The sequence below is a fragment of the Oryx dammah genome, unplaced genomic scaffold (genome assembly GCF_014754425.2).
Source record: "Oryx dammah isolate SB20612 unplaced genomic scaffold, SCBI_Odam_1.1 HiC_scaffold_3, whole genome shotgun sequence".
In the NCBI taxonomy this organism is placed as follows: Eukaryota; Metazoa; Chordata; class Mammalia; order Artiodactyla; family Bovidae; genus Oryx; species Oryx dammah.
Genome location: NW_024070187.1, coordinates 60,500,114 through 60,518,658, shown reverse-complemented (window position 1 = coordinate 60,518,658; position 18,545 = coordinate 60,500,114).

Genomic DNA, 18,545 nt, shown 5'->3' with positions numbered 1-18,545 from the left:
GAGCATCACAACTATTGAGCCTGTTATCTAGAGCCCAGGAGCTGCAACTACTGAACTCCGTGTGTCCTAGAGCCTGTGCTCAGCAACAGGAGAAGCCCATGCACTGAAACCAGAGAGTGGCCCTGGAATGATGCCGCTAGAGAAAAACCCTAGCAGCAATGAAGACAGGCACCACAGCCAAAAATAAGGAAATAAATTTTTTTTTAAAAGAAGCTCATGTAGAATCTTGGGTTTGAGTTCTGATTACAACACAACCTTGAGATTTTTGAACGGTACAAGTCAAGTCAACCATCATTTCAAAGCTTTAAGAAGACAATAAACAAACAGCAACAACAACAACAAACCCAAGCAATGCTTTTCGATACCCAGAGGACTAAATGCAGCAATATCCTTGGCCCACAGTCACTCCTCCACTTCTCAGCAGTGAGAACTCCAGAGGGCTGGCAGCCTTGGGAGCACCAGGAAGCAGTGGCCCCCAGTGAACACCACCTGCACTGATAAGGATGAGAGTCCTTCAAGAGATGCCTTTGGCACTGGACCTCGATTATGGACAGCTAAAGCAAGAGAGAAAGAGTATAGCAGACACCAAATGGTGTCTACAGCTCACATTCAAGTTGTGGGGCTCACCTTTGAGGACTCTAAGAAATACCTATTAGGAGAGGTGGTTTCAGGGCAAGAGACCCCGCAGCATAAACGAGGGTAAGAACAGGAAATCTAAACTGATGCTGTGCTTCATTTCTAACTGTAAACTGAAAGATGGTGTGCTTGATAACCTTGGACAATATCATTATACATTAGGCTCTCAGAGAAAGAAAGGAGAGGAAAGATCAGAACAATGTATAACATGGAGTGAGGGGATCCTAGCATCAAAAAAAAACAAACCCTCCTTGGAGAGAGAGGGGAAGCATTAGAACTGTCACTGTGGGCTGCAAGTGATGTAAAGAAGCAAGAACGGACAGGTGAATGCCAAGGCAGCGAGTAAACACAGCATGGCAATGATGCCCAGAATGTCATAGATTTGGAAGCTTTCCTAATCCTTGTTCAATCTCCTGGGAGACTTTTTTCATAGAAATGCATCTTTAATTTCATTATGAAAATCAAGAGGCAAACATTTAATTTCATAGCCAACTTACAAACAAATACCTATTCCATTAGTGAGTGGACATCTGTATTTATTTATTTTTAATGGGGAGGGGGGCAAGGGGGTTTCTAGGTAAGGATCATTTAGCCTCTGAAGAAACTGCCATCAATTCAGTAATTCAACAAATATTTATCAAGCCAGGCAGTGTTACAGATGCTAGAGATACTGCAGAGAATACCACTATCTCCAAGGAGCTTCCTTTCTAGTGAGGGGAGGTACACTGCAAACGCAGGAGGCAAGCAGAAAGAAGTAGTGATCAACTCTGGACAGGAAGTGGTCAGCAGGTCAGGGAATCAGAGATGATCTCAGTGAGAACTGAGGGTTTGCTCTCTGACTCAGGGCCTGCTTTACTTACATGGAGAATTTGATCAAAGACTTAAAGATGGAAGGACTTCCCTGGCAGTCCAATGGCTAAAACTCCTAGCTTCCACTGCAGGGGACATGAGTTCAATCCCTGGTTGGAGAACTAAGATCCCACATGCTATGGTGTGGCCAAAAAAAAAAAAAAAAAAAGGCAGCAGCAGCTGCTGAAGGAGTAAGTTGTGTGGATGTGCAAGGAAGAGAATTCAGGCAGAGGGAACAGCCAGCACTGAAATGGCAGCCGCTCAAGTGACCCCCAGAAACAGCAAGGCTGGTGTGGATGGAGTGGTGGAGCACAAAAGGGTGAGAACAAGACAGGGGACAAGATGGGTGGATAGATAAGGAAGTTGTGGTACATATACACAATGGAATGTTACTCAGCTGAAAAAAAGGAACACATTTGAGTCAGTTCTAATAAGGTAGATGAATGCAGAGCCTATTTCTACAGATTGAAGTAAGTTAGAGAAAGACAAATATGGGATATTAATGCACATATACAGAATCTAGAAAGATGATACCAACCATCTATGTGTAAGGCAGCAAAGGAGACAGATGTAAAGAACAGATTTTTTGAGTCAGTGGGAGAAGGAAAGGGTGGGATGATTTGAGAGAAAAGCATTGAAACATACACATTGCCGTACATAAAATACATAACTACAGTGGGAGTTTGATGTATGATGCAGCGCTCCCAAAGCCAGAGCTCTGTGATAACCTGGAGGGGTGGGGTCGGGGGGAAGAGGGAGGAGGAGACACGTGCGTGCCTATGGCCAATTCATACTAATGTATAGTGAAAACCAGCACAATATTATAAAGTAATTATCTCCAATTAAAATAAATAAATACAGTTTTTTAAAAAAGAGGGATGGATAGTAAGGGCCTTGGCAGGCATTGTGTTGGCTTTGGTTTGAGTGAGAGCAGAAACCACTAGGAATCTGAGCAAAGCAGTGATGACCCAACTTCCCTCTAAAAATCATCCTCTGGAGAGGGAGAGGGCGGGATGATTTGGGAGAATGGCATTGAAACATGTATACTATCATGTAAGAAATGAATCGCCAGTCTTAATTTGATGCAGGATACAGGATGCTTGGGGCTGGTGCATGGGGATGATCCAGAGAGATGATATGGGGTGGGAGGTGGGAGGGGGGTTCATGTTTGGGAACTCATGTACACCCGTGGTGGATTCATGTCAATGTATGGCAAAACCAATACAGTATTGTAAAGTAAAATAAATTAAAAATAAAAATTAAAAATAAATAAATAAATAAAAATCATCCTCTGGGGCAGCAGTACAGGCGCTGGATACATTGACCTGAAGTTCCCCAAAAAGATGAAGATCAGCTTCCAGAGTTTGTACCCATCCACCAATTCAACTTCAATATTCCCACTGAGATTTTCAAAACTGGACTGAGAGGTCACTTGGCAAGGATGCAGAAAACAGCCATTCTGTCATTTTACACATACTACAGAGAAGACCAGAGCAGTACAGGGTGGGGTACAGAGCCGCCCCTCCACAGGACATCAGGCTCTGTGTGCATCTAAGTCTACAGCCTCTGGACCACACTCAGAGCTCAGTTTTGGTCCAGGCAAAGGTTTGCCAACTACAGTCGCCGAGAGGCACCTGAGGGGAGAAGAAAGAAAAAAACAAAAAGACTGCACCTGACCCAAATCCTAAAATTCAGTCTTGATGACAGAACCAAGGATTACTGCCCCAGACAGCAGCATGCCCTCTCTACCAGGAACTCAGCACTTACTCTGATATTGCATGGTGACCTCTAGTTCTAGAGATCCCAGGACAGTCATGGTTTCATAGTTTGTATCCCACTGGCCCCACAAATCATCTAAATGAACCTAAAGAACTTCCCACAAAGCTGCAAACAGAAAGCATCAGGGGTGTCTGTCACAGAGAGAGGAAAGAGAACGGAAGGGTGGAGGAGGACAGATTCTTTCAAGGGAAACTAACTCAGGATTGGTGAGGAAGTGGACAGAGGAGATTTAGCAGGCCACAGTGGTTGAGCCCTAGGCTGGAACCACTATTCATTCCTGTGTCCCTAGGTTCACAGTTCTGATTAAACGAGATAATGTGCGTATACCCAGGCCCTTAAAAAGACCAATTCTCTTCTCTTTCTCCTGAGTTATCCTATCACCTTTTAGAATGGCAGAAGGATTGAAAGGCAGGCTTTAAACAAGTTGTATGCTATGATTTCATTTTTGCTAAACATACACATCAACACACACACACATACTAACAAAGAACATCCAAAAGAATGTAAGTCAAGTGTTTACGGTCGCTTTCTGGATAGTGGTATTACGGGTAACATTTTGTTGTTCATTTGTATTTTTTCCTTTTTCACAACAAATACAGATTGCTCACATTTTTTTTAAGAGACAGGAAAGTATGCATTATATTGTAGAAGGTTCCAATACAAATGGTTCAGATAAAAAAAAGCAAGTCCCTGCAAAGCTAATGTTTTGTTATCTAAATCCTGAATCACTGATCAGGAAGCTGGGTTTGGGTTTTGGAATATAGGACTGGCACGTAATCCAACCCATAAACAGACTGGTTTGAGGATGGCATGGATGTTGGGGATCAGAGTATGTCTTGCACATCTCCTAAAGTGAATGTGCCATACCCATCCTATTGCTTAATTATAAGCTTGCCAGTAAAACCACTTCAAGTCACTGGATCTTGGAAGGGTTTCACTGCTAGGGAAAGGACTGCTTCCTATCCCTGTCTGTCTAGCACCATATGGAAAAGGCTAAGGACTGGCCACTGATACAATTTGCTCTCCATTTTCCTTTTCTCTAACTAGGAGTTTTTATGTATTTATCTTCTTTTGCCTCCATTGTGATATACCCATTGATATCCATTGGGTATTTTGGAAATGGTTAGTCACAGGTTGCTGGGTCATAAAGAGCCACGCCCTGGAGCTAGATGTGGTAACCAGATGTGACATCAGGTTGAGTCTCTCAGAGGGAGTACGTGAGTGCGTTTTGGTTGAACATGGCACAGTTATGATCAGTGAATGCATGCTAGTGATTGTACAATCTGCTCATCAGACAGACGAGGGGCGGACTGTCCTGGACTCAAATAACAACTATTGGATTGCCTCTCCTCCTGGGAACTCACTCTCTACCCTGGCTATAGTAGGAAGCATCAGACCCAGGCCAACCAATCATAATATCCATCCACAGAGATTGACTGGTCCAAGGAGTGGGTATATGTTCCAAAGCAGAGCAAACCTGCTTCCTCACCTGGGATCTACATACAAACACTGGAAGGGTTCCCAGGTGGCTCAGTGGTAAAGAATCCACCTGCCAATGTAGCAGACTCAGGTTCGATCCCTGAGTCTGGAAGATTCCCTGGAGTAGGAAATGGCAATCCACTCCAGTATTCTTGCCTGGAGAATTCCATGGACAGAGGAGCCTGGTGGGCTACAGTCCATGGGGTTGCAAAGAGTTGGAAACAACTGAGTGACTGAGCATACACTGGACAAAAGGAACTCTCTTTCAGTTCAGTTCAGTAGCTCAGTTCAGTTCATTCCAGTCGCTCAGTCATGTCCGACTCTTTCCGACCCCATGAATCGCAGCATGCCAGGCCTCCCTGTCCATCACCATCTCCCGGAGTTCATTCAGACTCACGTCCATCGAGTCCGTGATGCCATCCAGCCATCTCATGCTCTGTCGATCCCTTCTCTTCCTGCCCCCAATCCCTCCCAGCATCAGAGTCTTTTCCAATGGGTCAACTCTTCACATGAGGTGGCCAAAGTACTGGAGCTTCAGCTTTAGCATCATTCCTTCCAAAGAAATCCCAGGGCTGATCTCCTTTAGAATGGACTGGTTGGATCTCCTTGCAGTCCAAGGGACTCTCAAGAGTCTTCTCCAACATCACAGTTCAAAAGCATCAATTCTTCGGCGCTCAGCCTCTTCACAGTCCTCTCACATCCATACATGACTACTGGAAAAACCATAGCCTTGACTAGACGGACCTTTGTTGGCAAAGTAATGTCTCTGCTTTTGAATATGCTGTCTAGGTTGGTCATAACTTTTCTTCCAAGGAATAAGCGTCTTTTAATTTCATGGCTGCAGTCACCATCTGCAGTGATTTTGGAGCCCAAAAAAAGAAAGTCTGACACTGTTTCCACTGTTTCCCCATCTATTTCCCATGAAGTGATGGGACCAGATCCCATGATCTTCGTTTTCTGAATGTTGAGCTTTAAGCCAATTTTACCTGGGTACTAAGCTGAGGCTGAGGGTGGCTGTGTGCTCTGCCATGTGGAGAGGGTGGATCTTCAGCAGGAGAGAGTAAGGATGACTTACACAGAAGCAAGACAAGCAGAGGGACTTCCCTGGTGGTCCAGTGGCTGGGACCCCATATTCCCAGTGCAGGGGGCCCACATTCAAACCCTGGCCAGAGAACTAGATTCCACATGCCACAACTAAGAGTTCGCATGCCACAACTAAAAGATTCTACCTGTTGCAACTAAAATTCAATACAGACAAATAAACATATATATTTTTTAAAATAGGCAAGCAGGGATAAGGTGTGGATGGGGACGGAAGAGTCCTGCCAGCACCAACCCTTGATGCCAGTGACTACAATCTTGACTGCTGTAGTAAATCTGTTACCCCATATCCTTCCCAGCTACCTCAACTGACACAGCCCTAAGCTCCTTCAACTGGTCTGAGTTGAGTTTATTGATGACACTGCAACCCTAGAACTTGGCCAGAATAACTATTATCAAAGAGGCACCAGTCCCAAACCTACACTTTTGTCACAAAAGAAGCCAAACTAGTTTACTTTTCATTCAAATCCACACTGATGTTCCATAGTTTCCTATTCTTAGGCTACCTTCAATTGGTGTTAAAAGGCCTCACGATTACAATGAGATATCAAATAAAGAACATAGACATTTTGTCATTTGGACACCGGTTTCAACATTTCTCACAGCAACCACTGTGGGTAAGATAGTCTTATGCTTCCTCTGTGGAATTCCCTGGCAACTGAGCATAAATAAAGAAATCAGTCACAGGAGGGGGGGCCCTGGATCACGGGGTGACTGGAGTGGGGAGGGATGGAGTTCAAGGCTCAGAGGAGAACCGTGTTTCCTGCGCTACCTCAAAGACCCAGCACCTCGCAGGAGTGCAACCTTGACAAATATGCAGAGTGTAGTCTCTCACCACAGGAATTACCAAAGAAGCTAAAAACAGAAACACGCACTGCATAATCTCTAACCTCAGGGGACAACAAAAACAGAGAATTGCTGTGTCAATCTCATTTCCTTGTTAGGCGTATTATCATAAGTGTGGGCCTTTTGTTCTGAACGCCACACTTCACTAGCATTTACTGGGCTCCAGCTTCTGAAATATGAATTCCATAGTAATTTTATTTTTTGCTTTTGATCTCTACTGTTTTGCTCATTTATCCATAAACATGAGCTACTGAACTGAGCTGAAATTAAATAGCTGAGGTTAGAACCTGAGGCCATCCAGATAGGACTAAACCAGTAGCCCAAGAAGGACCTCATGCTGAAGTGAATAATAATAATAAATCAAAAATGTCTATCTTTGAATGATGATCCATGTCTTGATTTATCATAGTTAGGGAACGGAAGAGATTTCTACGACATGAATTTCCCTGGGTGTGGATGTTTCTTATAAAGTGAATTTTGTAAATCTTCCCCTTTTGTCAAAACACCCTCTTAGAGGATGGTTCTGTGAAGGGAAATTGCTAGAACCGCTCCGCAGAGCAATACTTCGTATCACTTGACTAATTTTAAAAGTAGCTCATTCAACCAATTTTGGCAACTGAACTATTTTCTGAAATCCAGAATAGCAAAAACTTGAGAGCAAGATAGAGACAAAATGGGAGACTGTTAAAAACAAGAGCACTGTAGGTGTCTTCCGTCTACTGAAACATTACCAGTGTTGGGGGAGAGAGGAAGGCAAGTGTGGAGTGCATCTGAGCCGCTGGCTGCTCACACTGCTGACCTCAGGCCTGGGGCAGCTGCCAAGTGCTGCCTCACTGACCTGCCCACCTGCTAAAGCCATGAGTGTAGCAGGACCATCCTGCCTATATGATCAAGGACAATGGGATTCACAGGCACACCTAATCTGCCTGAAATCACAACTTGCCCATATTTCAAAGAGTGGTAGAGCCTAAATTGGGGTCCAGGGCTGCTGGTACCAAGGTCTGTGCTCTTTATGGGGCTTGGGGAGAGGCCAGCAGAGAAGCATAAGCTTCATAGATCCCTCTCTGGGACAGCTGCTCCTTTGGGATTAAGATATAGCCAAAAGACTTCACTTGATTGTATCTAATGATACAGACAATGGTAAGAACTAATCTTTACCAAATGTTTTCTGTGTGCCAGGCTCTGCCTATGTGCCACATTCCGTTCACCTTCAGGACAATGCTGCCAAGTGCCACTGTTATTATCTCCATTTTAAAGATGGACAAACCAAGGCACTAAGGGTTAAGTAACAGGTGCAAGAATATATAGCTAGTAAGCAGAAGAGCCAACATAAAACCCAAGGCACTGGCTCCAGAGCTCATATCCCTAATTTCTATTTTATGTTTTCTACTAAGACACAGGGATAACGAATGGTTAGCCCAGCCCACAACTTTGTAATTGTACGTTGTACCACTCAGACTTTTACTCATGCTATCCTTCTACTAGCAAAAATGAGACACCTGGGATATGGAGTGGCTTACAAGTTTCTAAACAAAATGAGATCTCTTTCAACTTTACATCATAGAAAAACAAATCTATACACTTGTAACCATATCTGTGTTCTTGGAAATCAGAAACATCTATGATAGTTTCAACAGGCTGAAAACACATGCCCCCAAGTTCAAGACTCCCCAAGGTGGGTGTCACATCCATAGGTCTGTTCTTATCTTCCAAATTCACAGATGACCTTTCTTGGGAAGCCTGGAGTTCCACTGGGAGAGAAAAGCAAAACAAAACCACTAGGCTGTATCATTAAAGGGAAAGTAACTAACCTAAGTAACAGCTATTGTCATGCATGTTACACAAAATGCTATATCTGGTTTACAGAGCAGAGTGTGTCAAGCGTAAGTCAAGTTCTTGTTTGCATAGGTATACCTGTCCTTGAACAAACAAGTCCAGAACAGTCCTAAATTTCACCAACTAGAAAAGAGAGACAGTTAAGCCTAAAACCATTTGATTCTCACTCATGATATTCAAGCTTGTCTTCTGTTGTCATTTCATTTTTCCCTTACATTTCCAAAGAAGGCTTTTTCCTTGATTTAGGTAGCATTTGAATCCCATAAAAATGGTTTTTATTAAAGGCTGAAAGAAGAGTTATTAATTCACTCTCAAGATGGGGTAGAGAGCAGTTGTTTTTGTCTATCTGCATCCCATCCTCAGGGAATCACTTTCCCATGTGCAGTACCCCAGCCTAGCCGATAACAGAACCCTCTCTCCAAAACAATGAAGACTGAACCAAGGATGGCATGAGACAGCCATCTTTCTGTTGTGGATTTTAACCTAGGAAGACAACACTTTGGGTCTACTGGAGGCCATCTCTCATGCCACATGGAGAGATGAGAGTTAGACGGAGAGAGAAAAAATTCTACCGTCAGTGAGTCCCTTTTTCTAATCTCAAAGACTAATTCTTGCAGTCCTTTTGCCTTTCCTATGAGATATCTTAGAAATCCTTCTGAGTTGAATGAGTCAATAAACTTCCCTTTTTGCTTATCTGGTTTGAGTTGGATTTCTGTCTCTTGCAACCAAGAGTTATAATATTAAAGACTCAACGTTTAAAATCACTGCCTTGACCTTTCATGAAGATGCCTACTTGAGCTGACTATATTTTCTCCTCTTGCAAAGGACTGTTTCTTTCATACCCAGTAAACCTGTTGTCTGGCTAGTCTCAATCTCTTCTGCATTCAGTCCATTTCTTCCTATGTTTCAGCCCTGCTTAGCTCAGACTCCAGGCCAATATGACTGCTCTCTAACTGTATCAGTTTATCTTTGGGGGGACAGGGAGATATGTTGTTCGCTCATTAAAAGCAAAATGCTCAAGCATCCCAATGTATACTAGGCTTCCACACAGCTACCTTGATATAATGATGTCTATATTCTAGTGACACTGCTGTTGCTTCAGTCAGTGAGTCTAAAGATAGCTCTATATTGAAATCATCCAAAGAGATTCTTAAACCACCAATGCCAAGGCCCTACCCCAGACATTCTGTTTTGACTGGTCTGAGGAAAGATCTAGGCAACAGTATGTTTGAAAATTCTCCCAGCAAAGTTAAGTCAGCCAACATTAAGACTGGCTGACTAAATATATATTTATACATGCTTTTAATAAGTTTTATGTGTGACAACTTGTTCTCTGACCTTACCTTTGAGGGTGGGGTTGGAGAAGGCATGGAGGTATTAGCTCTGTGTAACTCTCATTCAGCATTTTCAGGGATGTGCTTGAATTCGTTAAATTCAAGGGGCATGATGGGAATAGTCAAAGGTCCCTGCTCATAACCTCACTTACAATTGGCCCTGTGAGCTGTAGCCTTGTGGGAAGCCACTGTTTATGCCCAATTGTGCATATCTACTGTGTTCAAATGGAGAAGGCAATGGCACCCCACTCCAGTACTCTTGCCTGGAAAATCCCATGGACGGAGGAGCCTGGTCAGCTGAGTCCACGGGATCGCGAGGAGTCGGACACGACTGAGCGACTTCACTTTCTCTTTTCACTTTCATGTATTGGAGAAGGAAATGGCAACCCACTCCAGTGTTCTTGCCTGGAGAATCCCAGGGACAGGGGAGCCTGGTGGGCTGCCGTCTATGAGGTCGCATAGAGTCGGACACGACTGAAGCGACTTAGCAGCAGCAGCAGCAGCATTGTGTGCAAATAAGTCTTCCAGCAATGTATTTTAAATCATACAAGTTCTAGTAGTCTTGCTTTTTAAAAAAAAATCAAACATTTGACCTTTCTGCCATTATTCATTTTTGTTACTAGAGATTATCATATAATCTGCCTAAACGGTATGTGTGTTAGTTTGCTAGGGCTGAGGTAAGAAAGTATAGAAAGAGAAATGTGAACAGAGACAGGCATACAGGGAGAATGCCACAGGAATATGAAAGCAGAGTTGGGGTGATGCTTCTACAAGCCTAGGAACACCAGAGACAGCCAGCAAGCCAACCACCAGAAGTCAGGTGAGAGTATGGACCAGGTTCTTCTCATAGTCCTCAAAAGGAAACCAACCTGGCTGACACCTTGATTTCATATTTCCAGCCTCCAAAAATGTGAGAATTTCTGTGATTAAAGCCACTTAATTTGTGCTCCTTTATTACAACAGTCCTAGGAAACTAATATCATCTCTTATTGAAAAGCAAAGTCTATGATTCTATAATCAGTCATCTCTGAAGCTATTGGGGGGTGGGGAACCTAGAAGTCTGACTAACCTGAAAACAAGGCCAAAGTGTTATCATTAATATTATGCAACACATGACATTTATTACCAGTTGCTTTTTGAAGACAAAAGCACAGGGGGAAAATAAAACTTTCCTGTTTTGTACTAGAAAACAGATACAAAAAGCCCAGCTTCCTGGACATTATAGAATTCAGCTAGAAAATTATCATAATTTTTGCAGAAAAACATATTTCTCTTGGTTTTCAAAAATGGGTATTTAAAGAAGCCTCATTAAGGGCTTAATTTCCAAAATATACAAACACCTCATATGATTCAATAACAACAACAACAAAAAAAACCCAATCAAAAAATGGGCAGAAGACCAAAAAAAACATTTCTCCAAAGAAGACAGATAGCAAAAAAACACATGAAAAAATACTCAATGTCTCTAAATATTAGAGAAATGCCAATCAAAACTACAATGAGGTATATCCTCACACCAGTCAGAATGGCCATCATTGAAAAGTCAACAAATAACAAATGCTGCAGAGGATGTGGAGAAAAGGGAACCCTCCCACACTGTTGGGAATGTAAATTAGTGCAGCCACTAAGGAAAACAGTATGGAGTTCCCTCAAAAAACTAAAATGAGAAGTAGCATAGATCCAGCAGTCTCACTCATGGGCATACATCCAGATGAAACTCTAATTCAAAATGACATATGCACCCCTATGTTCATAACACTGTTTACAACAGCTAAGACATGCAGGCAACTTAAACTGTCCATCAATACATGGATGTATAAAAAAGATGTTACAAATGTATAATGGAATACTACTCAGTCATAAAAAGACTGAAATAATGTCACTTGTAACAATATAGATGGACCTAGAGATTATCATATTAAGTAAGTCAGAAAGAGAAAGACAAATACTATATGGTATCACTTATGTGTGGAATATAAAATACGACACTAATGAACTTACCTATGAAACAGAAACAGGCTCACAGACATAGAGTACACACTTGTAGTTCCCAAGGGGGTGCAGTAGATTGACAGTTTAGGATTAGAAAACACAAACTTTATATATGTGTGTGTGTGCATGTAACTGAACCACTTTGCTGTATGTCAGAAACTAACACAACAGTGTAAGTCAACTATACTTTAATAAAATTTTAAAAGTAAATAAATAAAACAAAGACGCTCTGTTAGCAAACCATGAAATACTCCAAGCAGCCAGGACAACAGAAAAATCACTTTCTTGGCTGGGGACATAAGGCATGCATTAATTTGTAAAAATTCCAGTAAAGCATACAATGTGTGATGTCACAAAATCTCAATATTTAACTGCCAAATATTTCAGATTGCATTTCACTGGCTCATTTCAGGACCTTCTGCATGGAAGTTGGTCCTCTGGTGGTACCATGTACTAAAATCCTGGCTTAAATACTAACATTAGGAACTGATTGTTTCCTGTTGTGATACAATACTCATATAAAAAAATTAAGAGGAACTTCCCTGACTCTGTGCTTCCAATGCAAGGGACGCAGGTTTGATCCCTGATCAAGGAACTAAGATCCCACATGCCACATGGCCAAACAATTTTAAAATTAATTAATTAAAGAAATTAAGAGGGCAAAATGGAAACTGACCTTGCTGGTGAAGACTGCAATTTTTTAAAAAACTGAATCACCCACAGTTCAGCTTACTATTACTACATCTCCTTGACTTTCCCTTAATAACTTGCTCCTCCTTTTGCCCTCCAGGCTTTAATATCCAACTTGATTTTCATATACTTCTCAAGCTCATACTTCTGTCCAGGGTGCTTTCAGCCCTTTGGGAGGAATGTTCGTTCAGAAATTGGAGGGAAGTGAGGAATAGAGAGTAAAAGATTATATTTACTAAGCTTAACAAGTTATATTTGCTACTCTGATTAAACATAAGACTCTTCACTTGGGTTAAACTCCAATTAATTCACTTTTTGACTTCAGGGAAATTCTTTCAATTTCTTGTTCTCTAGTTCTTTTCCCCTTAAGGGAAACAGCCCCAACATCACAACATTGGAAGGATCAAGGAACAAGTAAACTAATCAAGACACAACAAAACAATGACAGTTAATTCAGGTATTTCCCTGGAGCTGACAGGGAAAAGGTGCTCTCTTTTCACACAGGTGATAACTGCTGGTGGCCAGATGACCACCACAAAGGAAGAGCCTGCCAGAAGATCAATCAACAGAAAGAAAATTGAAGGCAAGCAATGGAGAGAGGTAGATTCTTAATAATACTATATGAGCTTATATATTTGCTCTACACATGGCCTACCTCTAGTCTTCAGGGTTATGACAGCCATAAGCATCTTTATGCATAATTCATTTGTATTGGGCTTCTGCCACATGCTACTGAAAGAGTCCTAATGAACACAGAATCTTATTAGTGAGAAAAATAGTCATTAGACCAAAGATGCCTATCCTAATCTACTGTTTAAAAGGATGGATCCATTTCAAAAAGGTCCTAGGAACCATCACAGGAAGGAAAGAAAAAATGTTGTAAGATTTCATTCTAAATTCAAGTTAGGGAGAGTATTAAACTTCTTCTGAATAACCCCAACAGCCAACAGTTAGAAGAAGAAAATTTGGGCTTGACATAAGCATAAACTTTCCACAGCTGTATAAAAAGGAACAACTGCCTCTTGAATACATTCTGCGTTTATCTATTTCCTTCCATTGAAACCACCAGTGCCCTGGTCCAAGCAGTCCAAGTTCTCATTTGGACTATTGCCAGCGCCTCCTAAAGTCACCCATTCATCCAACAAGCCCTTCCTGAGCCTCAACTCTGTGCTAGATGCTAGTCTAGATGCTACAGACTCAAGGAACAGAACAAAAACAGAATTCCTACCCTTAAGGAATTTGCATACTACTCACTGGAAGCAAAAAAATGAGTGAGTCATTCCTCAGTATTGGTTCTAGGATCCGCTGAAGATACCAAGATCCTCCAATGCTCAAGTATGTTACATAAAATGGCTGCACAATTCCCTACATAAAATGGCTGCTCGAGTCTCAACATAAAATGGCTACACAAATCCCATAAATAAAATGGCTGCACAAGTCCCATATACAAAATGGCTGTTCAAGACCCTAAATAAAATGGCTGCTCAGGCCCCTTGCATTAAATGGCTGCTCAAGTCCCCTCCATAAAATGGCAGTGGTACAGTCAGCTCTAGGTATCAGTAAATCAAATTTTGAAGGTCAGTCCATGGTTGGCTGAAATCACAGATGGGGAATGCAAGGATATGCAGGGCTGCCCGTGTAATATACATGATGTTACACAGCAGATAGTCTGTATAGCATGACAGATGGTGACAGGTGCTGGATAGAAAAAGAGGTGGGGAGTATGGGGGAAGGGAGGCAGGGCTTCAATTGTAAATAGGGTGACTAGTGAAGGGCTCATAGTAAAAAAAATACTAGAGCAAAGACTGGAATGAGATAAGGTACGGAGTTATGCAGACATCTGGAGAAAGAAACATTTTAAGCAGAAGGAACATTAAAGGTAAGAATCTTGACACAGGACATTTGGAACCTGGTAACTGCAGATGGTGACTGCAGCCATGAAATTAAAAGACGCTTACTCCTTGGAAGAAAAGTTATGACCAACCTAGATAGCATATTCAGAAGCAGAGATATTACTTTGCCGACTAGGTCCGTCTAGTCAAGGCTATGGTTTTTCCAGTGGTCATGTATGGATGTGAGAGTTGGACTGTGAAGAAGGCCGAGTACCGAAGAATTGATGCTTTTGAACTGCGGTGTTGGAGAAGACTCTTAAGAGTCCTTTGGACTGCAAGGAGATCAGCCCTGGGATTTCTTTGGAAGGAATGATGCTGAAGCTAAACTCCAGTACTTTGGCCACCTCATGCAAAGAGTTGACTCATTGGAAAAGACTATGATGTTGGGAGGGATTGGGGGCAGGAGGAGAAGGGGACAACCGAGGATGAGATGGCTGGATGGCATCACTGACTCGATGGATGTGAGTCTGAGTGAACTCTGGGAGTTGGTGATGGACAAGGAGGCCTGGTGTGCTGTGATTCATGGGGTCGCAGAGAGTCGGACACGACTGAGCAACTGATCTGATCTGATCTGATCTGAAGGATCATTAAGGCTGGAGTGGAGTGAGGGGGGGAGGGGACAGAAGGAAAGAGGCCTGAGAGGCAAGGGATAGTTGTAGCTCCTAAGGGGACTTTAGCAGGAAATGGCACACTCTGGATTTTACTCTATGGAGGGGGAAGACAATAGAGGGCAGTGGAAATACATGATTTTATTTTGAAAGGGTTACTCAGTCACTGTTTAGAAAATAAATGTCTCCCTGCTTCCAGTCTGATCTTCTACAGTCCATTGTTCACAAAACAGAAGGAATCTTTTTAAATATTGTAAAGACTCAGAGAAACAAAACTTGCATCTACACTAAAACCCTTGCCAGACTATTCAGAGCAGCTTTATTTGCAATAGTCCCAAACTGAAAGCAACCAAAATATCCTACAACAGGTGAAGGGTTTAACAAATTGTGGGATATTCACTGTGGAGTACTAGTCAGCAACAAAAAGGATCAAACTATTGATACAACAACATGGATGGATCTCAAGGGCATTAAAGTAAGTGAAAAATCTCAAAAGATCACATATTGCATGATTCCACCCTTTGGAGGAAATGGATGAAGGGTACCTGGGACCTCTCTGCACTATCTTTGGACCTTCCTGTGAATCTGTAATTATTTAAAAATAATAAGCTTATTAATAAGCTTATTCTAAAATGAAAAGTTTAGAATCTATAACTGTCAAAATTAAAAGGCTTTTTTAAAAAAGTATTGCAGGAAATAAACTGTATTTCATTGGAAAACTGCAATGCCTATGTACAGCACACCTTCCCCAGTTATCTGAATCTACTCTTTCATTGTCTTTGAACTACTTTTACAATTTTGAAAGTTTAGATAACTGATAGATATATAAACCTTCCTTCACGGTAGAGCTTCCCTTTCAGCTGTCACCCATATCCCTCGTGGGAAAACCAACTAACATACACTAAATATTTATGCATTCAACTCAGCATTCCTTTTTCCACATGAAATTGTCCTTTGAATACTATGATGGCATTGAGCAAGTTAAATAAAAGCTTTAACATCTGTTCATTTTTATGTATGGGAGTCATGATTTTACCTTTTCTGAAAATTATCTTTTAAAAACATAAATCTGGTCATGTTACTCCCCACCTTAACTGCTTTCAGAATGAATCCCAAACATTTCCTCAGATGGATAAGGCCCTGCCCAGCCAGGGCCCAGCCTGCCTCTCGGACCTCATCTCCTCACTCTACCCTTTGGCAGGACGCCAGGACTACTGGCCCTTTTTCCAGCTCCCTGAGAACTTCAAGCCTGTTCCTGCCTTACAGCTCCACAACTATTGTCCCTCAGCCTAGACTGCTCTTCTCATCAGTTCAGTTCAGTTCAATTCAGTCGCTCAGTCATATCTGACTCTTCGTGACCCCATGGGCTGCAGCATGCCAGGCTTCCCTGTCCATCACCAACTCTCAGATTTTACTCAGACTCATGTCCATCGAGTCAGTGAAGCCATCCAACCATCTCATCCTCTGTCGTCCCCTTTTCCTCCCGCCTTCAAACTTTCCCAGCATCGGGGTCTTTTCAGATGAGTCAGTTCTTCGCATCAGGTGGCCAAAGTATTGGAGTTTCAACTTCAGCATCAGTCCTTCGAATGAATATTCAGGACTGATTTCCTTTAGACTCTTCTGATGGATGGCTCTTTTTTAGCAGTAACTCTCAACTGGATGGTTCCACCTCAAACAACTCTTCTCAATCACCCTATCAAAAGTAACATCCCCATGCTGTTTTTTTAATAATTATTTCTATCTGAAATAATAATAATAGTATTATTATGCATATTATTTAACATTTTAAATATTATAACATATAATAAGCATAATTTATATTTTTATAAATATATATTTGTTATATAAATATATTAATATCATTCAGCTAGCTACTTGATTATTTACTACCTGCCCAACCCAATTCTATCATAATAGGATCTTGACATTTGGCTCCACTATATCCAGAGCTTACCAGGTGGTGCTATTGGTAAAGAACCTACCTGCAAACTCAAGAGACTTGAGTTTGATCCCTGGGTCAGGAGAATCCCCTAGAGAAGGGAAAGGCAACCCACTCCAGTATTCTTCCCTGAGAAATCCTATGGACAGAGGAGCCGGAAGGGCTACAGTCCATGTGGTTTCAACCAAAACCACTTAGCATGAGTATTGTCCACTGCCTAGAAAGATACCAGGCACATAGTAGGCACTCAATAAATATTTGTTGAATAAATCCCTAGGTGAATGATGCTCCTAGAAGTAGTGAAGTCCTCATCACTGGAGGTATTTAAGCATGGTTTATACAACCACTTGACAGGGTCTTAGTAAAGCTATGGGCATAGACTCAACCACAAGAATAAAAGACCATTTTGGTCCCTCTAGGACTGTGAGCTTATGATTCCGTGGCTACCGTGCCCTTTCTACTATGCAAATAGGAAAAGTAAAGGAATATTCCTCAGTCATTTTCCACCGAGTGATAGTACGCACACCCCTGTTCCTGCTGCAATATCATCTCAGCATTAAAATGTTGAAGCTAATCAGACATTTAATTTCAAAGTGGAAGGTCATTATCTTGTCACAAAATTTTATTCCAATTACTTTTTTTTTCTATTATACGAAATGAATTAAAAGTAGCACAAAACATTGGGAGATCAAACAGTCAATCAGAAGCTCATTAAATATCATTGAAATTGGTGCAATAAAAAGCATTTCCCATGGCTGACTTATTATTTAAAAGCTATATTCTGGATGGCTCAAGGAATTGACATGCTGCCAGTCAAAAAATCACCCTATCCATAAATAGCCACTTGGCTTTTTAAAAGTTCACTATCTTTTTTGTTTTAAGTAAGAGTAAATATATAAAAAGATTTAAAGCATGGGTGTAATTACCATCCCGTCAGCCCCTGAGACCCTAAAGAGAGGATATCAGCAAAATCACTATCTGATAATTTGGACTAAAATTTACAGTAAGATGCTTACAAAAGTGCTGCCAGTGATTTTATAAAACCTCAATATATTACATTTATATACAATTCTCAGGTACGTACAACCCCAGGCAGGGAACAGTGGTCACTTACAATTTTAAAATCGAGTTCAACTCCACACTTGGGAGTAAATGCCCATTTCATTTTCTAAAATGTAATTATTAAGCACTTCATTTTTCTATGGATCCAGACATAGGTGACGGCTAGCATGTGGATCTAAAAGCTAGTCATTTAAAGCATTTTAATATTTTTCCTCTAGGGTTTCATTTTTTTAGCTAAACCACTAATTTTACCATTCAGTTTTATAGAAACATTCACTTTTCAACATACAGAATGGCAGATCCTTTTCATTGGTAAACTGTAACAACAGAAGTACTGTTCCCAGTCTCTTAAGGTGCTTAAGTGGTGAGGCTGATACAAATTAAAAATACATAAGAGAAGAAAAAGCTCCCAGGTATAGGAAATTATTTCTTCAGTAGTAGAACTGATGAATTTCTCCCCTCTAACCACCCCCTACCTACTCACCCTGGCACCACTCAATTT